We start from the raw sequence: 25,120 nt of genomic DNA, 5'->3' as shown, positions 1-25,120 counted from the left end.
TGGACGTCGAACCCTCAGTGCCGACCACTTCGCGGAAAGGGAAAACGTGCACCTCTTTGTCGCCGCAAGCCAAGGCACCCTGAACCAAGGTCCCGACCTCATCGGCCACAGCCCCCTGCTCGGAAGTGGCCTTGATCTTGTCCTCCGGAGGAGTAGTCGACTTCTCATTGGCCGTTTCATCGCCACTTGCACATAAAAAGGTCTGGAACAAGTCTGGGAGACCCGTCACCTCGGCAGACATCCCCACTGTAATAGGAAAGGAAGATTGTTTAGTCGCAATGGAATATTGAAAAAAGCAAGAAACAAAAAGTAAAGCTCAAGTTAAAACTTCTCACAAATATAGTTCCGACCGACTTCCCGATCACCCATGAGGAGGTGAGGATTCACATGATTCCTCTCGAAGACTGCCAATAACACGTCGGCAATCTTCTTGTCCACGGCGGACATACCCTTATAGGATACATTAATAAAGGCATTGAACCCCGCCCCGAAGCTCCAATATGTCGAGATGAGGCGTTCCCCCTCTAACGACAGCCAGAAAGGATGACGACCTTTGACGGGGCGCACCTTGAAATACTTATCTTTGAACCCGTGGTAGGAGTCCTCAAACAAGCCAAAAATCCTCCGACCTTGGGCAGATCGGAAGGACATGAACCCCTTCTTATGTTTCCCTTCCTTCGAAGGGTTTGTAAGGTTGAAAAAGAAAAGGAAAATATCCACAGACACCGGCAGCTCGAGATATTCAGAAACCATCTCGAAACAGCGGATCGAAGCCCAACTGTTCGGATGCAGCTGCGACGGTGCCACGGAAATCCGGCCAAGAAGCTTGGAAGGCGGAGAAAGGAATACGAACCCCCACTTGAGTAAACATGGATTTATAGAACCAAATCCAGTCAGCAACTCGGGGAGCACTGAAGTTGATCTCGTATAAACACTCGTGGGGAGCCGGGACGTAGACGTCGTAGTTAGACTCCTCGTCGGTACCGCCGCATAAGTACTCGTTTTGACGGAACTCGGTGAGCTCCTCCTCACCCATTTGATTGGGAGAGTCCCTCAGATCGGAAACCACCCAGGCGTAGGGGTCGTACGCCGCGGGAGAAGGGGAAGCCCAGGAGGCGATGCGAGCCATACCTACATGGGGGCACCATCTAGTCAGTCTAAGAGGTTGGGTACTCGGAGTGAATACAGAAGCCACACTCAACCTATTCAGCAACTAAGACTAAACACGGCTAAAAGGTAAGACCCAAACAAAACCTACCCTAGAATGGCAGCCTTCCCCTAACACACCTACTTAAGACCTAAGATCAACCATCATGCAAAGCTAAACAAACAACATGCATGAAAAGGAAGCAACGGCAGAAACAACATGAACAACAAAAGAGGATAAAAAAGACACACAATTACCTGTACTGATTGCAAAGATCCGAAAGGAAGGCAACAACAACGCCCTGGAATTGCTGAGGGAGAAGAAGATGGGGATAGCTGAATTGGAAACGAAGAGATAAATGCCAAATGAATACCAAAAGCATCACAAAACCGTTTTAAAACCACCACCAAAAGGAGCCCGAAAGCCTAGGGGCATATTAGTCTTTGCACGAAGGGTTTTAAACCCATTATGAGCATTTAATGCACTACGCGAGGAACGAGGCGACAGAAGGTCACCTCAACAACGAACGGACACGCGCGCAAAGATTGCGTCCTCCCAACGGACGGCCGATCTGGCGACGACACGCAAAAAAGGGATAACACGCCAACAACAGACGCACAGCTGTTACTGGCGCGTTGGGGGCACTGTTACGGCCTGGCCCAAAGCAATATGGGCCAACCCGACCCATAGACCCCCCGACCCGGACGGTCGGGCGAAAAGCACATGAAGTCCGACCCGAACACACGTCCAGGGCAGCTCCTCATCACAGCTGTCTAAGGAAGCTTCGAGGAAGGTGGGCTCTGCCCTTGCGGGGCCCACTCCTGACACAGTATATATGGGGGGTCCAGCCCTACCCCAAGGTACGCCACACATTCCACCTAACCTATTTCTTGCCTGCACACTAACTGACTAGAACGTTGGAGTGTCTTTGCAGGTGACACCCCCACCTTTTACAACGAGAGTTCGGCTACCCGGCAGATCCGATCCCAGCATAATCGCTCCGGACGAGGCGTTCCCGCCACCTCAAATCTCCACCCGAACCGTCCGGTAACCAACAAACCGAACAACCAGTGTTTCAAAAACTCTAATGGATTGAAGTTCATTATAAAAAAGTTATTATCAAAACAGATTTATTTTATTTTAGAAGCATGTATAATTATGTATAACAAGTTATATAGAACTTTATATTTTTATTTATGCTGCAATTAAAATTAATGATTCTATGAACAATCATCATTTACGGTTAATTGTCATTATATTATTAGAAACAATTACTAAAAATATTTATGATGTTCACGAACATTAATAAAAATATTTATAATAAATTAAAAAAATTAATGTTGTATCTATAAAAAATAAATTTCATATAATAAAAATATCTAAATTATAATTTTTTGTTAATTTTTTAACAAAATTTTTAAATTATCCCACTCTTAACCTCAACTTACTTTTCCAATTTTTCATAACCTAACATGCACCTTTAAAATTCTTGTCCTTTAAAACCCTTGAAAAATCAGTATGGTTAATTCTATTATTAATTGACGCTGCAATCTTCTATTGTCTTACTAATTTTTTATAGGTACTTTTGTTAAAATTAATATAATAAAATTTCTATTACTCTTCTATCTAAAATAACTATCCATCTTAAAATTTATTCTATTCTAAATATTTTTTTTATTAATAACAATAATGCTATTTGTTTATTTATTTATTTATTTATTATTAACTCTATTAGAAAGGAGAAACTAAGTAAAATACTTATAATTAATAATATTTTTATTGGTATTGAAATTATTTTAGAAATTAAGAATCTGTTTTTAGAAATATGTATAATAAACAAATGTATTCTAATTTATTTTTAAAAATATTAGAAGATAGATTGTAATTTTGTCATAATACTAAACAAACAATTTTTTGTAATATTCAAATACAAATTTAATATCGATTTTTTTATTTGTTCCAGTGGAACAAAATAAACATGTCGAGTCAAGAGCACTCTCATTTTTATATACTGAAAAAAATAGTAAATAGAAGAATTCACAGTTAATTTAATTATGTCTTTTTGATTGAATTATTTGACCTCACTCGTTATCAATAGAATCAGGGATACTTCCAACAAAAAATATATTGACGAGTTAGTGTTGGGCTAGCTGAAAATCAATGTTTACCAGAAGTTTAGTCTAAAATTCTCGAAAAATGAGCTTTTTATGATTTTCTAGTTGGGTTATTAAAATTTTTTATTCAATATTTTTTATTTCATTTCTTTTTAATTAATACCATACTAATTCATTTAATTCAAATATATCCGCATCTCGAAAGTCTATTTTATTTGAGTGGTGTAATGTATTCTATGCATAATAAATACAAAATACTCTGTCAATCATTCAAATAGAAAAATTATTACCTTATTCTTGTTAAGAGGATGAAAAAAATATTAAAAAAGGAAAAGTATATAGAACCAAAAAATTACCAGTCAAAAACTAAACAAAATCACATTAATTTATATTAATAATTAATTTTAAATTTTTAAATTCAAAATTTAAAAAATTTAAAATTAATTAAGTAAACCTAATTAAAACCTATAAAAATCTTCCTCTTCTCTCTCACATTAACCTACCCACCCCCAACAATTACACACACCTCTCTCTCTCCAATGCTGCTGAAAGCGCCGGCGATTTCCATACTCTCCGCAACACCCTCAACAAGCGCATCCAAGACAACTGCTTCAATACGAAATCCACCTTCGATCCCTGGAGGAGAGATAGATGCCAAGGTCAACGCTGACAAGTTTGGCGGCAGCAAAGAGGTCAACGAAGACGTCCCAAGTGTGTGGCAATTCTTAAAGTAGAAGAGGTGAAGAAGAAGGAGGAGAACAGATGTTGTGCCGTTTTGTGTCTCCCATCGCCTTCGCCGTCCTCGTGCACCAACTGTTCGGACAATTGCAAATGTGTGGTTGTATACTCATCAAAATGCGAGGGCAAATATGACAAGTGCGAGAAATGTGAAAGCCGTAAATGCAAATACAGGTGTGTGTTGGTATGTTCAAAGTGTCAAAGTGCAAAGTGTGATGGGAATATGTGTCTTGTTATATGCTTCAAGTGCAAAAGCCCTACGTGTGATGGCCAATGTTGTAAGCCTCTTCCACAACAACCATGCTGTCAGGGGAAGAAGAGGGACATGTGGCTCAGCTGCCATTGGATCTGGAAGGTGTTTGGGAAGGACAATATGGGAAGTGGCGGAGCCATTGAATAACAACAACATGGGAGTAATAGTCCATCTTCAAAAAACATTCATTTAATATGAAAAAAAAACATCCTAATACTTAACAAAAGAAACATCCAATTATATTTTAGTAAAAATAATTAAATATTTATAAAATTTAAAAAAAAAATATGAAATTCTTAAAGAAATAGAGACATTCACATTTGCAATAAAAAAATTCGAAAAATATATAAAAGAACATCTATTTAGTATGAAAAAGAAACATTCTGATATTTAGCAGAAGAAACATCCATATATATTAATTCGTAGAAATTTTGGATTCACCCAAAAGTATTTGGCTGATTTTTGACTAATACCCTTTTGATTTCCTAGCATTGCTCTAAAAAAAATAAAGAATGATCAATATTATCTAATTCCCCTAAACCAATTTTTAAAATGTGAATTTTCTATTTTTAAGAATATATACATCATCTTAAGATTGTATGTTTTGAATGAATGTTAATCATTATATTTTAAGATGATTTATTCTTTGAAATGCTCTCAAGAAATACATATAAATTGTCTTAGGATAATGAATCGTCCTAAGATGTGATGATTTACACATTTTATACTTAAAATATATTGAAAAAGAATGATTTATATGCAAAAACTAACTCTTACTAACTTAGAACGATTTATGTGCAACTTCTAAATGCACAATAGAATATGACGATTTACAAGCAACACAATTCATAACCATTAAATTTTTTATTTTATAAGGAATTATATATTTTGTTAGATAAATTAAATTTTTGAAGTTAAATAATTTCATAATCTAATATTAATTCTTTTATAATAAAATTTAAAAATTTAATTTTTGTTATTTAAATAAAATTTAAGATAAATAAAAATAAAAATAAAAAATTTATACATAAATTGTGTTAAATTAACTATAAATCCTATTTAAAAGTACGTTATACAACTATCAAAAATTCTTTTTAAGTATATGATAAATATCTCTCTAAATATTTGGAGTGGCCTTCTAACTATAAGAGAGAGAAATTATGACGTCTTATTGTGTAATTAAAATTGCACATAAAACGTTCTAGCTTATTGAAAATTAGCTTTTGCACATAAATAATTTTAAAAGTTTAAAGGATGATTTATATGTATTTTTTAAGAGTATTTCAAAACATAAATCGTCTTAGAATATAATAATTAACATATAATTTAAAATATACTACCTTAAACAATTTATATATTATTAGAAATATGGAATTCATGTTTTAAAAATTAGTTTAAAGAATTCAGATAATATTGGTCATTTTTTATTTTATTTAAATAAAAAACCAATTTTTTTGCTTAGTAATTTTTTTTTCCGTAGCTTAGCTTCTTATTACATCTAGAAATTGATGATATCGAATGTTGTTATATAACTTAAAATATGAAAAATATTAGTATATATTTTTATAAAATAATTAAAATGTTTCTAATAAATTATCGCCTAATCTTATATCAATATCAATATATATTACAATAACTTTAGGCTAGTTTCTTCATCCCCATAACCCTAGTTCGATTACCCCTATTTAACGAATAAATAAACACTTAAATTAGTCTTTAAAAAAATTATTTTTAATAAATTTTTATTTTTTAAACATTTTTAAAAATTCTTTTGTCGAACAAATTTGTCCATCCATTAGTTTGAAAAGAATAATTTATCTTATAATAGTATTTTTATAATTTAATTATTTTATATTAAAATTTATTAGGTACTTATTTATCTATCATGCATATTAAAATTGTTTGAAAATAATAGAGAGAGTAATTTGTCTGAAAAGAATAATCCTCAAAAACTTTTAGAAAATAAAAATTTATTAAAAATTAAAATATCCAATTTAAGAACTAATTTAAGTATTTAAAAAAAAATCAACAGAGGTGGTGTATGGGTATTTTGCAGCCTACATTTAGTAAGAAGCAACGACATATCTATTGATGACATCTCAAACTTTGGTGACTTCAACATACCAAACAATGATGGTATAGACATTGAACTGTTGAAGAGTGAAGACTCAAACAAACACAGTAATCACACGGTGCCACATTGACACAGGGGACGATGCAATTTCTCCAAAGTCATCAACAGGCCCTCTTCACAACATTACAGCCACAAACTGTTGGACTAGGACCAAGACATCTCCTATGTATACAAGTCTTTTTTATTTATGGTATAAATCTAATAAAACACACGCGCATTATTCCCATATTCAAGAGTAAATATATGCACGTTATTCAATTACTTTCTATTTTCAAAGCATGCTACTCACGATACATTATGAACAACTCTTCTTCTTCTTCCTCCATGAAAATGAGTTTTTTGCTAAATTTGTTCGATCTCTTTCGTGCGTTCTCTCTTTGCCTTTTCATTCGTTGTTTTACCTACGTTTATCACTAGTATTCTTGCTTCGTTTTTTTTTTTCGATTTTCATGGTTTTTGAAATCAAGCTTTGAAATTGTTTTGAAGATAATGGAATTTCAGAAATACACCCAAACGATTACAGAAATACACCCAAACGGTTACAGAAATACACCCAAAGAATTAGAAAAATACACTCAAAAAATTTAAGAAATACATCCAAAATTCGTTGAAGTACACCTTATGCATAATTCATAACTCTTTCTCTTTCTCCTCCTCATCTTCTGCTGCTTCTTCTTCTTTATTTTCTTATTTCATATTCTCATAATTTTTTTTGGGAGAAAAAAATCAAACAAAGAAGAAAAAAATACATAATGTTGCAAAATCAAAAGAAGAACGAGGAGAAACATGACGATGAAGATGAAACACTTCAAAAACGATTTCAGAGCTTGATGTCAAAAAACAATGGAAATCGAAAATAACGAAGAAAGAAAACAGAGAGAAAAGCACGTAAATGAAGAAAGAGAAAGAGAAGGCAAGAAATTCAAAAAAAGAAACGGAATCCTTTCAAAAATTAAAAATCTATTAGAGACGTGTTTGAGCGTATTATCAATTAGAAGATTTGTAAGACTTGTATAGCAGAATCACTTGTATGTAAAGATTAATTTTAGGAGGACCAAATCCTCTACAATCAAACTTGGTAGTGCTAGTTTCTTTGATTTCAACAATTTTCTCTTTCACAATATTACTATTGTGGATTCTCATAGAGGCCTTGGATTCCATATTCCTAATGGAGGTATCTTTTTATTTTTCTTTCTTTCTTCTATTAAATACATTCTCAAATTTAGTATTAAAACACTTTTTTTTTGGAGTTAGGATTAAGAAAATCATTTTTAGTAGAAAAATTATTTTTAATAAAAATTCTTAAATACTCCATTATATATATTCCTCCGCACTCAGGAACGGATTTATAGGGGGAGTGGAGGCCTTTTCCAGCTTTTTTTTAAAGAAAAATTAATAATAATGAATTATTAAGTATGATTTAATTTTAAAAAAATTATTTAGTATTTAGTCTAGTATAAATAAAAGTTTAGTTTAACTTAAATATTAATGATTTTTAATATCTAAAAAATAAGTAATAATATTAAAAAAATCTAAAAAGAATATTAATCACAACTAGAAAATGGATTAATACAGACAGATTTACAGACGGATTTAGTCTTTATTACAGACGGATTTTTGGTTACCGACAAAATTACCGACGGATTTTGTCCCTCTGTAAAAGCCCCGTCGAAAATTATTTACCGACGGATTTTTTTCCGTCGAAAAATTACAGACGGATTTTCTCAGTTACCGATAGATTTTTCCTCTGTAAATTTTCTATCCATTTCCCAAAGGCGACGAACTTTTCGACGGATTTTCCGTCTGTAATTACAGACGGATTTTCGACAGATTTTCTGTCTGTAATTACAGACGGATTTTTCGTCTGTAATTTGAACTTTGGAAAATCATTTTACACTCTAATTACAGACAGAAAATCCGTCTGTAAATCCGTCAGTAAGGTAAAATAGAATTTTTTTTATTTTTCTAATTACAAAATAAACTTATTTTCATACAAAATAAATATAAATTTAATAAATACAAATTTTATTGATGGTATAAATAGAAAAATACACCAGTGAGTACAAAACGCTTTCTTTATAATAAGAAGCAATTATTTCCATGCAATAATACAATCTAAATACATTAGATGACAAATAACTACTAGTGGACTCATCGAGATTCGATATCCTAATTTATGGATAGCTTCATTCTTTCTTGAGCTTCTTAGTGATGATGGCAATATACTTGCTTCTTGAGATTCTTGGTCCATCAAAATTATTCGATGCTTTCCACTTTCTGAACAGAGGATGTCTACCTTACTATATCCGATCTACACTCAGATAACAAATAAGGCAGTTATTAGAAAAAAGAACCAAAAAGCTTATACCTTCCTTTCTTGTCAATTTTTGTTCAGTCAATTGTCAAACAAGAACACATTCAAATAATTAGAATAAAGCAACAAAATTTGGTTTAATGAGGAGAAATAAGCTACAAGACATGTCCTAAATATTAAATTAAATTACCTTATCCATTATTATCTAAGAAACCTAAGAATACAACAGATAATGTGTGCACAAGAAAGATAATGGTAGCAGAAGGGGCAAATTCCAATAATGGAAGAAAATGTACTTGGCACGTTGCAACTGTATCCTTACAGTTCTGAAGGCTGTCAATAACAAGATTCGAAAGAATGAAAGGAAAAAGAAGGGTTAATAGTAACTATACTTAAAGGGAAAAAGGGAAGAAGTCTCATTAGACATTCAAGCCAGTAGCAACTAAGTTGTTTCACTCATTATGACATGACGAGTTGCCCCCTGCTCATTCTAACTAACAGCAAGTAATTTGAAGTTTTCTGTATCTATTTATAAATGCATACTTGTGAAAAATTTCAGCTTAGGTCTCTCCACTTCTACTAGGGTTACATAAATAACATGGAAAAGATAGACCTACCTCCAGAAGCTGTTTGTTTTGAGGTAAATTCTTTATGCCATCTACCAAGATGTCTCTAGCAGCATCCATGTTGTTTGTACTCTTGAAACCAAGAAAGGAACATGGAAGTAACAGGATTGGTTAACTACACCTCAGATCAGCATGCAAAATGAGAAGGATCAATATTTACTCTGTTTATGATTATGATATGTTAGCTGCAACAAATTTTCAGGCACTTCATACAGAAAACCTTGTAGCTACTAATTGCTAGTAGTAACCATAGCCTAAAAACTTCATTTACAGCTTTTATAGAATGATGCTTAGCCTTTTAGAATGAAAATTCAACAAAAAATGATAAATATGCCACGTACCATATATTTTAGGTGAGAGAAATGGGCATATAAATTAGGGAGGGCATGCTATAAATTCTCCTCAGCTACAGCCATCTCTATTGCTTCTTTGTATATACCACAAGCTGACTCCAAATTTCCCTGCAAAAAAAATGTAACAAGTAGCACATGTAGTCATCTTTTCTGTATCAGCTTATCATCAAAGAGTAAAGCTTATCATCAAAGAGTAAAATTTATCAAAGCCTTCAAAAATTTCAAGTCAAAGATAGCGAAGCTTTAATCTTAGCAAGTAACCTCAAACAAGAAAAGCTTATACCTTCCTTTCTTGTCAATTTTTGTTCAGTCAACTATCAAACAAGAACACATTCAAATAATTAGAATAAAGCAACAAAATTTGGTTTAATGAGGAGAAATAAGCTACAAGACATGTCCTGAATATTAAATTAAATTACCTTATCCATTAAACTCCAAAGAAGTAGTAGTAGTAGTAGTAGTAACAATAAACAAACATAATAAAAGTTGTTGAAGTTGAAGTAAGATATGGCCTAAGAAAATTAAATTACCTTATCCATTAGAGGAACTCTTCCATATGGAGTTGATCTCTCAAAGTATTGGCAATAGAGATGACCTAATCTATCATTAAAATGCAATTAATGAGAATCTTGTTCTACATTATTCATTCCACCTTCTTCTGAGGAACTCCCATCCCATCTCCATAACTTCTCACATTCACTCTCATCGCTCAAGGTATCACTACATGAATCCCTTGTTTCACACTCCCCTGTCTCAAACTCTTCCCTGAAATTCAATATCAATTCATTAATTAACTAACCTACTACTAAATCATTATGCTCACAAACATAATCCCCTAAACCAACAAAAAAAGAAAAAGTTTTTGAGAGAGAGAGAGAAACCTGAATCTGTACTCAACAACTCTTGCACGTTATCAAGTTAAAGCTGAGTCTGTACTCAACAAAACAAAACAGCACTAAATTCTTGTAAATATAAGGTGTAGCAGAATATCAAAGACTCATAAACAACAGAAAAATTGTGGCATTTCCCTTATAATAGAAAAAGAGCATAAATACCTGAGCATTGGCTTTAAGAGTGAGATTTTCAGAGACGTCGCACTTGACTCTTGCATTGAGCCTTCCATCAGTCAATATTCTCCCCAACAGCATCAACTAAACCAAGCACAATAATATCATCGTCAATGAGTGTTGGAACTTACAACAACGAAACGAAACTAAGCAAAATCAGCCTTTGTTACAACAGTCAAGGTTCTCAAACCAGTTTTATCCACAGACTGAACCTTATTAGTACATGAATGAAGCAAATAAATAGGCTTGTAGTGTTTCTATTTGTGGTATGAGTTGCACTTTTATAATTATGGTGAAAGACACATCATCAGCTTATAATTTTGAGACAAGAAACTTAGCATGACTAATGCACTAGCAAAAATTTGTGGTAACCATCACATTTTTACAATTATATGTAAATACGATATCACATTTTTACAATTATATATACATTTTACATTTAGATTTTATTCCATTTCTACTTCACCTTGTTGTCCTTTCTCTAATTTTAAATCCTTATTTTATTGAGGGAACCAATGGTTGCAATAATACATTAGCCAAACAAGAGAGAAAACAAAGTCAGAGATTCATATAACTCATCTAAAAGAAAACAACGTGGCAATAAGCAAGAGCAGCAAGCAAAGACAAGTTAGAGTAATATAATATTAAGCAGCAGCCAAGAAAAGATCTTCCTACCCAGCCAAGAATATTAAGCAAAAACAAGAATCAATGATCTTCCTACCCAACCAAAACCAAGCCTACTTGCTAATTAGCTTACAGTCACATGCATTCAACTAAATCAATTAACTAAGAATATCCTACCAGAATGTCAACATGGTTCCAGAGAAAATCAACATGAATCAGAAGCAAAATGAAAAAATGGAAGAGAAACTCACTTTTTCTTCTCCTTTGGAGGCAGAGATCAAAATCCAGAAACAGGGGAAAGATTGAAGCTTCTTGCTGTTGTTCAAAAGCTGCTGCTGCTGCATCATCTTTTAGATTCTGACAAAGAAAAGAAGATAGCTATAACTTCACATCAAATATCAGAGTACACCATATATATATATAGTAATCTAACTATGGAAAGAGATGCATGCTTTCTTAAAAAATTACCTGAATTTCCACACGAAGGGCTGTGATTTCCTCATCTCTCCCATCCTGTGTTTGTTTGCCAGCCTTGAGAGCACCCTATGACAATAAATAAATAAAAAAGTGAGTATTCCACGAAGGGGGCTGTGATTTCCTCAGTTCATATTTCTGCCACATATGATATGATTAATATCCATTCTTCTGGCATACCTCTCTTTGTCGCAAAGCAGCTTCCTTCCTACATAAATAGCAAACAAGCTAGCTTACCTGCTCAGAAGTTTGGTTTCTAGGGATACACCTTCTCTAAGAGAAGCAACCTGCCAAAATTAAAATAAACAAGGACACGAAAAATCAGCAAAGGCAGCACAAGGTGTAAAGTAGTTTCTATTGGTAAGTATTAAGCAAATGAAAAGTCAAATTCTTTCACGAATGAAAATATCAAAGTACCTTTGAAAACAAATCTTCTACTTCTCTTTCACGAATATCACCAGGGAGGTTCCCAACGTAGACTATTCTGCTCCCACGCCTACTCATTTTCAATCTGCGGTAATAAAATAATCAAAAAATAAGGAACAACAATAAAACTGAAAGGTGATTAGAAGACCTAAAATTAAGCTAATTCAGCCAGCAATTTCAATTCTCAGCAAAATAAAAACAGAACATCGAAAGGGAGAGAATAAAGAGGAAAATAAAATTGTACAATTGAATTAGAGAGAGTATATAGAGACTGTTGGGGGGCGGAGAAGGGTTGAAATGGGCGAAAGGGATTTTATTTTACCTCTGATGATGAGACGGAATTAGGGATCGGTAGGTTTGCAGTGGAAGGCCTCCAGGTTAGGGTTTTTCAATTTTGTTTGGAGGAAGGTGAAGCCACGGCGGCCATTGTTGAATTGATTCGAATTGGTGAAGCCACTGAGGGGTTCACCTTGTCGAGATCCTCACGAGAACGAGAGGTTCTCATAGTTCTTGTACTACTTCAATCGACTCTCGCGGTACTTCTGTAGCTGTGGTTAAGCTTCACCCATGGAGGAAGGAGCGACGTTTGAAGGCTTATGACAGAGTGAGCACGACGGAGGCTTTGAGATGGAGGGAGCATCGACGGAGGGAGCGGCGAAGCAGGGGTTGGAAGCGCGACGAAGTTCTGGGATTAGGGTTGGAGGCGCGACGAAGCTCTGGGGTTAGGGTTGGATGCGGCGGCGGAGGGAGCCCGTACGACGCAAAGGACGACGGAGAGAGATCTGTGACGCCAGCGGCAGCGACAGCGGCGGAAGAAACTGGTGCGACGGAGAGAAGAAGCAACTCGGTGACGGCAATTAAAATGACATTTGATATGGGTGGAGTGTAAATGGATCGAGTGGATAGAGATAAGATTAGTGTTATCTCAATATTTACCGACGGAAAATTTAAATTACAGACGGATTTTTTGTCTGTAATAATTTAATAAAATGTAGCGTTTTGTCTATTTAATTATAGACGGATTTTCCGTCTGTAACCATTTTTCACGGAAAAAAAATTAATTTTTCTGACGGAATTATCGACGGATTCTATTTTCCGTCTGTAATTTATGCTAATCTATTTTTTTGTTTTCCGACAAAAAATCCCTCTGAAATTCCCTCTGTATTTCAGTGGGATAAAATTCGTCGGAAATATCTGTCTGTAATAACTAGTTTTCTAGTAGTGATTACTAATATTTTTTAATTAAACAAAATTTTTCAAATCCCATAAAACGGATTTTTTTCTTATTGCAACCGTCCTTCTTGATTCTTTTGGTATTAATTCTCACTGTTTTAACGGCTACAATTGAGAGATATTTTTCAACTATGAATATTGTGAAGAATAATTCAGAAACAAGATAAAAGATGAATCTTTTGCTAATTGTCTTTTAATTATATTAAAAAAATTGTTGAAAAATTTGACACATATTCTATTATCGATGAATTTTATGAAACGAAGAATCGACCACTTCGTTAGTAAAAAGTACATACATATTTTTTATACTTTAAAATATATTCTCTATCGGTATATTTTTATAATACATCTTATATTATATAATTTTTACATAATTTTTTAATATTATATTATTAGTCCCCCATAATAATATTTTTAGATCCGTTCCTATCTACACTGGTTTTAACCACAAAATCTATCTAAAAGTAAAGAAGAAAAAGTATAATAAACTAAAATTCAACTAAAGAATTAATTATTTTTAATCAATATAAATCCTTTTTTTTTTGAAATGATTCTTTTATTCTAAATTATAAATCCTAAATCTTAAATTTTAAACCTTAACTTTTAAATTCTAAATTTTAACTCTAAACCCTATATTGTACTCTTCAAAAAGTAAAAATAAAAAAAAATATATAGTAAAAAATTACTAATATTAATCAATTAAAAATTAATTCTATATAATTATTAAATAAAATATAATGCAACATTAACTTTGTGATTTAAAATTAAAGTGATTATAATTTTTTTCCCTCAAAAAAAAAATAATAGAACTTCTCGTATTTATGTTCTTCCTCTAGTATCAACTGTATCGACATAACATATCTCATTTTAACATTATCAACTTATATCTATTTAAAATATCTACATGTATTTGTCTTCCCATGCATAAACAAGTGAACAAAAATAACATGAAACTATGAAAGCATATCCATTACCAATTGTTATAGTTTATATCACATGAGAATTTCACATTAATGCATGGATTATTTCAATTAAAATAAGATGCTTTGAACTTTTTTTGCAGGAAATGTGAGTGACATTGTCTTCTCAAACATAAACACAAGCACAAGATACTATCACCCAGTAACGGAACAGAAAATTTATGTTGAGGGGCAAAACTAATACACATTATTATCAAAAGATATATTAATTTAAATTTAATAAAATAAAAATGCACATTAATTATTTAAATATAAAAAAATTAAAAATTACATTAGTTATTAACTTTTTTTTCTTCAAATATTAAAGGTATTTTTTTTTTTATTTTTATATTTTAAAAATATTAAATAATTGTTTCATTATCAACTTAATTAAATGTCTCTCTGTATATATGTAACCAAATAATTATTACTATTTTAAAATATTTTTTCATTACTATTTTTAAAAACAAAAAATATATATTCTAAACTAATAAATTGATCAATTGATTTTTATATGCAATATAATTACATATAATAAAATAGAATAAAAAATAAATAAATAAATAATAAAGATCACTAAATTGAGAATAACTAAATAAAAGATATAAATTCATGAAGAGAATAAAAAATTAGATTAGTATCTAATCTATAATTGCTTAAATTAAAATTTACAATTGAAAATATTAAAAAAATAATAAAATTAAAAAAATACATAGAGTCATAAAGAGGTATATAAAAAAATAAAGGATTTAAAATTTACCTTTTGATGAAGAGAAGATAACCACTAAACAAAGAATAGAAAAAAAAAGTTAAAAATATGAAATTGAGAAAATGGTTTAAGAGAATAAAGAAGTGGTGACGACTGAAATTTGAGAATGAAAAAAGATTAAATTTGATTAGGTTAACTAATAGTCCAAATAATAAAAAAAATAAAGTGAATTTGAAACTTTAAATAATTGAATTTAATTTATTTATAGTAGAATCATTTAAAATTTAAAATAATAATATATTATATATGTATTTTTTTAAAAAAATTAAAATGAGAGTGAGGCAAGTGCCTCCTTCCTGCCCAATGTAGGTCCGTCCCTGCTATGACCCATGATGGTGGGGGTAGAGCTGAGCCTATGTATGTGACAACATGTCCAAGAAAGACTGATTTTTTTGGTTATGAAAGAGATGAAGGTGTTGTGCCGGGTTATGAAAGATGGGGGTGCTACACCAATTTGTGAGACAGTCTTTTGCTCAGATTTGGTGTGAAAAAATTGGACCCTCCGAGTTCTTTGTTCTTAAAATTTTGTAAGTAAATCGGAGGGTCCGTTTTATTTAGAGGATACAAAATTCACATAAACAAAATCGGACCGTGCGATATCTCCGTGATCAAATCAGATGGTCCATTTTCTCCGTTGATTTAGTTTTTGAATTTGGTTCTACTAGTTGCTGGGTCCGAGTTGTGCATGAGGACTATTTTTTTTAATTTACAGTAAATGAAATCGGACGGTCCATTTTTATTATTATATAATATTTTTTAATTAGGTTAAACAACTCGGTTGGTCCGAGTTGTGTGTGTATATATATACTTGTGAAGGTGTGCGAACCGTAGACAGCCGACCAGATCCAAGTTTTTTCATCTTGTTCAACTTCTCTTCTTCTTTCTCTGGGTCAGGTGTCTGTTTACGTGGGTTGGAAAAAAAAAGTTGATGGTGAAGTTTCTATTTTTGTTTAAGTGAGTGAGAGGAATGGATGATAGAGTCCTTTTGAAAGTGTATTATTTTAGTCAGATTTTATTGCAGATGCCTGAAAGAGTAAAATTTGTTTGTGAAGATCCGTTAGATGTTGTTATTCCCTTCACAATTTCGTTTGAAGAGCTTAAAGGTGTGATTTGTGAGAAGATAGATTTAGAGATGTCAAGAAAAATATCATGTATTTTACAGATATCCTGTACAGTATTTGGTGGATTCGTTCAATTTCAGACCAAATATATAACGGACAAAGCGAGCATGCAAGAGATATTTTCAATGTATATTGAAAGTCGTGCTCAAATCTCGTTCATCAAGTTGTACATTGAATTCGAACAATTTGAGGCCTACCGAAATATTTAACGGAAAGACTACAATAGTGACAGTGAAGAAGAGTTCGAAAGCAATTACAAAGTTGTTGGTCCAGACGGAGATGAAGAGTAAGGTGACGACACTGTGGCTTCGAATGTGACAGACGTGACAAATGCACTCACGAACGAGGTGCCATTTGAGGAGCCATCTTTCATGCGAGTTTTGGATTTGGAAGTCATGCATACTCCAAAGTTTTCGGGCTATATGAGTGCAGGTACTCAATCTATGATTTGTAAAAGAGTTTATTTAGTCAAGTTTAAAATAAAAATATTTTGAAATAATTAGTATTTATTAACCAGTATTTATTTAGTTATTTAGTTAATTAGGATTTATTAATAAGTATTTATTATAGTATTTATGAAGTTATTTAGGCGATTGGTATTTATTTTTAGTTATTTAGTTAATTTGTATTTATTTAGTTATTTAGTTAATTAGGATTTATTAATAAGTATTTATTATAGTATTTATTATAGTATTTATGAAATTATTTAGGCAATTGGTATTTATTTTAGTTATTTAGTTAATTTGTATTTATTTAATTATTTAATTAATTAGGATTTATTAATAAGTATTTATTATGATATTTATGAAGTTATTTAGGGTATTGGTATTTATTTTTAGTTATTTAGTTAATTTGTATTAATTTAGTTATTTAGTTAATTAGGGTTTATTCATTAGTATTTGTGATAGTATTTATTTTAGTTATTTAGGCGATTACTATTTATTTTTAGTGTTTAGTTAATTTGTATTTATTTATTTATTTTGTTAATTAGGGTTTATTAATGAGTATTTGTTATAGTATTTATTTTTAGTTATTTAGGCGATTAGTATTTATTTTTAGTTATTTAGATAATTTGTATTAATTAATAGTATGTATTAATGTGTTTGTGTTTTTATTTTATTGAGATTGAGATAATAACGTAATGTAAAGCTTATTTATATCATTATTTATGTTGTCAATACTGATTTAATTTTAATTTTGGTCATTACACAATCATTTATTAAATATTTATGGTATGGCTGCAGTCCTGGCAGAAGTTTCTTTTGTCGCAGATGGTGAATTCACTGTGGGGATGTAATTCAGTTCTAGGGAACTTGTTATTAAAGCGATGAAGGAGTATACCTCCGAAGAAGTGTAGACTACCATGTGTATGAGTCGGAGCCGTTGATATTTTATACGAAGTGTACACAGTACGGGTCAGGGTGTGATTGGCTTATCAGAGTTAGCATGATCAGCAGAAAGTATTGTTGGGTTATTAAGAGGTACAACGGCAGTCACACTTGTACCAGAGCAACCATTTCTCAGGATCATTCGAAGCTAGATTCAAATACAATTGCAGAAACCATAAAGCCGTTGGTTGAGGCTGACCCCTCGTTAAAGGTAAAATCAGTTATTGCTGAAGTACAGTCGAAGTTCAACTACACCGTCAATTATTGGAAAGCTTGGTTGGCTAAGCAAAAGTCAGTTGAGAAAATATTTGGAGGTTGGGAAGCATCGTACGAAGCGTTGCCCATATGGTTTGAGGCCATGTGTCATAAGGAGCCATCAGTTGTCGTACATTTTGAGACTATGCCTACATATCAAGGGGATGACTTGGTAACTGATATCCGAGTATTGCATCGAGTCTTCTGGAGCTATTATCTCTGTATTAGAGTATTCAGACATTGTAAGGCAGTTGTCCAAGTGAACGGGACTCACCTGTACGGAAAGTATAAGGGTTGCTTATTAGTGACCGTTTCACAGGATGGTAACAATAATATCGTCCCGATTGCATTTGCTATTGTCGAGGGAGAGACTTCTGATGCGTGGCACTTTTTTCTTAGTAACCTGCATGAACATGTTGTGACTCGGGATGGTGTCAGACTTATATCGGACCGATATGAGTCCATAAATGCAGCTGTAGAACGCAGTAACGGAGCTTGGTCACCTCATAGAGCTTTTCACATGTTTTGCATCAGACATATAGAGTCGAACTTTCTAAGAAAATTCAAGGCACCATACCTTCAAAAGCTTGTCGTCAATATAGGTAACATTAAGTTCTTCAAAGTTCGTTATTAACATAGCTGCGATAAATATAAACTTCGTGAACCTTATCTTTTGTATGGTATCTGATATTGTGCAGGATATTCGAGGACGTTTCGCGAGTATGAAGTGTGTTACCAGTGTTTATGAGAGCGGGGCGAGGCGTACACTAACTGGTTAGACCGTATACCCCATGGACAGTATGTGTTGGCATTCGATGGTGGTTACCGATGGGTCACATGACGACTAATCTAGTGGAATGCATCAACTCAGTCTTAAAAGGTGCACGCAATCTCCCCATCACTGCACTTGTGAAAGCAACATTCTACAGACTTAATGAGTTATTCACATGGAAAAGAGCTGAAGCGGAGGTTCGGATCAATGCTGGCCATGTCTTTTCTGAGCATGTGACCTCCAAAATTCATGCAAATCAACTTGCATTAGGAAACATTCAGGTTAATTGCTTCGACAGGCAGAATGAGGTTTTTGAAGTGCACAAGATGCCAAGTGGAGTGGAGTATGCTGTTGACCTCTGTCGTCAATGATGTGACTGTGGTGAGTTCCAGGTGGACCAGATTCCTTGCCGACATGTGTTTGCATGTTGTGCAAATCAACAACTAGATTTGCAGATGTATGTGCATGACGTTTTTAAGATAGACCAAGTTAGACGCGTTTAACGGGCTAGGTTTAGGCCACTCGGGAATCCAACTACGTGGCCTTCTTACAATGGTCCTCAATTCGTACTGAATCCGTATCTGAGACGCGTTTCCAAAGGTCGCCCCAGGATGATGCGCTTCTTGAATGAGATGGACACACGGATGTTACGTCGTCCGAGGCGATGTAGGCAATGTGGGGCTGAGGGACACAATTATAGTAGATGCCGTCAGGGAGGTGGTCGAGGTACTGACCATAATGCGTAGTAGATTCATATGATATTTGAAAAATTGTAACTTATGTCAATGTAATTTATGATAATTGAATCATTGTAACCTGTGTCAATGTAATTTATGATAATTGAATCATAATTGAATCATTGTAACCTATGTCCAAGTAAAGATTCACATGCAAAGTCATCATAAGTATAATTGTTTAATGAAATTTAGAAAATTCAACTGAAACATACAATACTTAGTTGGTACTTAGGAAAGTTTAGTCATACATAAATAGTTAAAGTATACTTGATGAAAGATAACTGATACATAGAGAAAACTAGCTACACCACAACTACTTTCTCGCTGCCCATTCTCCAAAGTTCACAAGGTTCTTGCATTTCTTCATGGCCTTTTTAAACACAGACGGCGTGTATCGACTCGCGCTATGACGCGGTGGATCAATCTTGAGATTGTAGCATTTGCTTGTCTCATTTGGAGTACTTTTGTCACCTGTATATAATGCAATCAGACCAATCAAGTATATAGTATAATCAACATTAACCAACATATCATATATGAATATAATATCATCAATTGACCAAACAAGTATATAATTTAATCATTCCTACCCAACAAACCATACAATACTATGATAACATCAATTGACTGAAGAAGTAAAGCAATATTGAACCTGCGTCATTACGGGATTCTTCATCCTGGTCCATGTCCTCATCTTCTTCCTCCTCCGTGTCCTCGTCCTTGTCCTCCTCGTCTTCCTCGTCATCTGGCTCATCCGCTAAGTACTCATCAGTCTCATGCTCAAATGTCTTAGTATTTTCTTCAATCAGAGACATCAAAACACGGTTTGGGTTTTGACTATTCAGAACTCCTCAACCACCGTCACTCCTACTAGAATCACCAGATACAAACCCTCCAGAAGCACCCGAGTATATGAGAAATGGATACCTCGCGTCAAACGAATGCCTACCCACCATGAAGTCGGCCTGATGGCCATGTTGTGCATGGCCGGCATCTAAGGACATGAACCTAAGCAACTAGCTAAAAGAACCTCTGTCTCCTGAGTCAAACTGTGGCGTAACCCAATGCTGTTGATGTATCGGGAACGACGTAGTAAACTGTGTCTGAGGTACATATTGGCTTGTGGAATGACGTTGTTCTTCTGGCGGTAGAGGTGGAGGTGGAGATGGCGATGGAGGCGGCGATGACTGTGGCTCCTGCTCTTCATTTTTATCATCCATAACCTGGTCACCCTCAACATCCTTTTGGACCACAATATCCGACAAGTTCAAGTGATCGCCATACTTTGAACGGTACCAGTACATATAAGTATCTAATAGCTGCTGCGAAGCACTGGGTTCCTCAATAAGAACGTGATTATACCTATTTGTCCACTGCATCACCCAAAATGAATGAGTCGTGGCTGTGGCCCAGTTCAGATTCTTAGGACCAGTTAAGACTTCTCCGTGTGCCTGGTCTAGATTCCATTCCTGATGAGGAACTCCCTGAATGAAACCGAACTGTCGTCTAAACCTGTCGATAGCATGCCATTCAATACACTCAAAAGACACCAATGGCACCGTTGCACTCCGAGTGCATGTAGATGTCTGCAGGAATTATGTTCGGATCAACATGATCAACAGAATATGCAACCCATAAAAACTGGTAACAATAAAGCAAACAAATAATTAAAATCCAAATAACTAAATCATTAGACCTGACCCAAATACAACATTAATGCAAACACACCTGGCCTTCCTGAAGATCATCCAAGGCCTTCTTAAAATGAGCAAGCTTAAGATATCTATAGACTCGGTTTCCACGCTTCCAGTTACGCCACCTAATATAACGCATCTCATTAACACAATTGGATTCTAAATATGAATATACCAGGTAAATATAAGATAATGTTACCTATTTGCAAGCGGAAAACTGTGGGGTTCCCTAGGAACCGACGCTAGATATGGTAGGCGAATCCATGCCCAACACAGTAGAAGTGTTAGCGGACCATCGATTTTCTTACAGTCAAAACATGATGCCCTGCATAAACTCCTGTACAGGTGTGTTAGGCATGCTGATCCCCAACTGTACTGTCTAATACTAGCAAAATCACTCAGCAAAGGCAGAAACTTCCAGTGGACAGATGTCCCAGACTTGTCTCCAAATAAGATCATACTGATCAACAACATGATGTGGCACTTAACGTACACCTGTATACTGTTTTCATCAGTCAACTGTAACCGTTCTTTTAAATCACGTAGCCACGTCAGTTTTATGCTGCTTCCTCGATAATCCAACTTTCTCGGTGCGACCCCAAATTGGTGTAGACACTCTGCCTCTAAGACTTCAAAACTACTCAAAGTCATCCCTGTCACTGGAAGGCCATCGGTCGGAAGACCAAATATCATAGCCACATCTTCCAGTGTTACGGCACATTCACCAACCAGAAGGTGAAAGGTATGTGTGTCTGGGTGCCACCTTTCCACTAAAGCATTTACCAGTGCTTTCTGACATTGAACTACTCCAATCTGGGCGACATGGTAAAACCCAGTTGATCGTAAATGCTCCTCCACTCTCTTATTGTACCGATTCGGAGGGACATGGTGATCACATGTCAATATCCGTAAAGCCTACAAAAGCATAGCAAAAGCACGATTCAAATTACACAACTATCATACATAATTTTAAAAAATCTAATTAAAACATATAATTATATTGAATCCGATTTACAAAGTAATAACATTTTCATTTCTAATTTTAATTAATGTACATAGAGCCTATATCTAACCTACTGCAGATAATAGTCACTAATACATACTTTTACTTTCTATCTAACTAATAATATTCCAATGTAATAATAATAAAACCTCAACTAAAATAACATACTTCTGTCCATTAAAAGGCTAACAGAAAACAAGTAATTACTACCAAAAATGCAAATACATTATACTTTATAGATCCTAATTTACTATTTGAAATTATCAAGATTGTTCCAAAAAAATATACACCGAAAGTATCCTAAAATTATAATTTTTAGAATTAACTATAATAGTTAACTAATTAATTATTATTTCTAAAATTATTATAAAAAATTATAAACAAGTCATTTTAATACTAATATATTATATTGGAAAAAAGTCTAAACAAGAATTACTTATTTTTAAACACACATGTTTCTAACTATTATTTAAACATATAACCATAAATTCTTAAAATTAAACATAACAGTTAACTACTTAACTCTAATTTCAAATATTATTACAAAAATTTATAAATAAGTCATTTTTAATACTGAACTATTCATATTCGAAAAAAAATTTTAAACAAGAATTAATTATATTTAAACCCACTTATCTAACTATTATTTAAATACATATTTCTAAATTTTTAAATTTAATTAGAATAGTTAACCACTTAACTATAATTTCTAATATTATTACAAAAAATTCTAAACAACAATTTTTTTGCTTCTAATATGTTAAATTAAAAAAAATCTAAACAACAATTAACTACATTTAAATATATATATATATATATATATATATATATATATATATATATTCTAACTATTATTTAAATATATATTCCTAAATTTCTACAATTAACCATAACTTCTAATATTATTCCAAAAAATTCTAAAAATTAATTTTTTTTAATAATCTGTTATATTACACACAACTCTAAACAAGAACCAACTACATTTACACTTTATTTAAACATTTATTTTTAAATTTCTATCAATAAAATTATACACTAACTCATATATATGTTTTTCAGTTCAACTCCTAACAACCATAAATATAATTAAATTTCTAAAAATAAAAAATATAATTCTGACAATATAAAAAGAATTTAACAAAAAAAACTTACATAATCAGAATAGTTGAGATATTTTACAATGTGAAGTTTCGGACGATTAACATTTCTAGGTTTTGATTTCTTTGACATTTTAGCTTTTTTTTTCCTCAACCAGATGAAGCTGAAGACATTGAGGGAGGAAGAAGATGAAGTTCTGTATGCTGGGTAGGGAAGGAAGGGAAAGTGAATTCTCTGGGTACGCATGCAATGACTCTTAAAGGGGCACCGTCTGTGAGGAGCACCACGCCAACGACACGTGGCTTGGGGAAGGACAAATTGGATGGTCCGTTTTTAGACGAAAAAATCGAAGAGTTCGAATTTTCCTAAGCAACTCGCACGGTCCAATTAGTGTCTTCCTGATACCACAATCCGGTAAAACTCTCCTGCTCTCCATATCTGCATCCTACACTAATATAACCTCCATAATAAAATTAATTTGCGCCCAAGAAACTCAACCTCAAAGGAAGGTTCAATCTCAAATATAATTTTCATCAACATATCAGCAAATTTAGAAAATGGGGTATTCCTATCTGGCTCAAAGAGAGGGTTACTAAGGAACTTGAGATTCATCAATGTGGATCTCAATTACAAAAGAGTCACCAATGATTTTGGTGAAACATAAAACAGTAGGGGTGATGATGGAACACATTGAAAGTATTGAGTTAAAAAATGTTAATATCAGATGGTCATATAATGATAATGATAATTTGAAAGAGTGGAATAATCCTATGGAATTTAGGCCTTCTACTGTGAATAACATTACTTTTTTTTTTATTTTCATTTTGGATTGTACACAAACAGCAAGTAAAGTGAAAAAATGGTTAGAAATTTAGGAAAGGCAATAACTTTGTGCATTTGTAGCTTACAATGAATCACCATAACTTTGTAGCTTCTAGGTTGAAAATTTGTGATACGGAATCCCCCCCCCCCCTTCTTCTCTCTCTCCTTAGATCACGGTCACTTCTATTAGTGCATGTTTGGGCGCCATTATTTTGTTAAAAAAAAGATCTTTTTTCAATAAAAAAAGATCTTTTTTTAATTTTTTAACGTGTTTGGCAAATTTCTAGTAGTAAAAATAAAAGCACTAGTAAAATCAAAAAAAGAATTTTTTTTGAGAAGCTGTAATTTACATCTTTTTTTAAAAGATCTTTTTTTCTTAAAAAAAAGATATTTTTCATGTAATAAATAAACAAAAAAGTACTTTTATATTGTTATACCCAAACATAATTGATAGATAAAAAGACCTTTTTACATGAGATATCCAAACATAAAATTACTTTTATTTCTCTATAAGATCTTTTAAAAAAAGATAACTCGAAAAAAGATCTTTTCTTAAAAGCTCACCCAAACAAACCCTTAGTCTTTTTTTCTTCTTCTCTTTAAGCTAATTGTTTTTCTTTTCTAATTTTTGTTTATTTTAATTTCAATTAAATATATATTTTTTTCATTTTCAACACACAAGCTTAAAATTCTTAATTAAGATACTAAAGTATTTATTACTTTGACCAATTATAACCGGTGTATTCTTTTTTTTTTCCTACCAATATATTTACATTCCGTTGATTTAGAATTCTTTTAACATTATTCAAGATGATTAATCCCAAAAAGGAAATAATAAAAAATAAATAAATTTCTAGCTGGTGCAAAAAGCAGAAAGTTCATAGTAAGTTTTTTTAAGGTTAAATTATTACTTTAATCTCTATATTTTTATTAAATTTTTATTTTTTAATTAGATTTTTAAGTCATTTAAATATTTTAATTAGGTTCCTACTATAGTAC

At 32.8% G+C, this 25,120-nt stretch overlaps 1 pseudogene; it reads left to right on the top strand.

The window, feature by feature from the left end:
• Positions 1 to 4,130: 4,130 nt before the first annotated feature.
• LOC130974806 (uncharacterized) lies at positions 4,131 to 24,174 on the top strand (annotated as a pseudogene).
• Positions 24,175 to 25,120: the final 946 nt, after the last annotated feature.

This window comes from Arachis stenosperma, chromosome 4, assembly GCF_014773155.1.
Source record: "Arachis stenosperma cultivar V10309 chromosome 4, arast.V10309.gnm1.PFL2, whole genome shotgun sequence".
In the NCBI taxonomy this organism is placed as follows: domain Eukaryota; kingdom Viridiplantae; phylum Streptophyta; class Magnoliopsida; order Fabales; family Fabaceae; genus Arachis; species Arachis stenosperma.
Note: the sequence above shows the minus strand (reverse complement) of the source record. Positions and strands in the feature narration are given on the sequence as shown.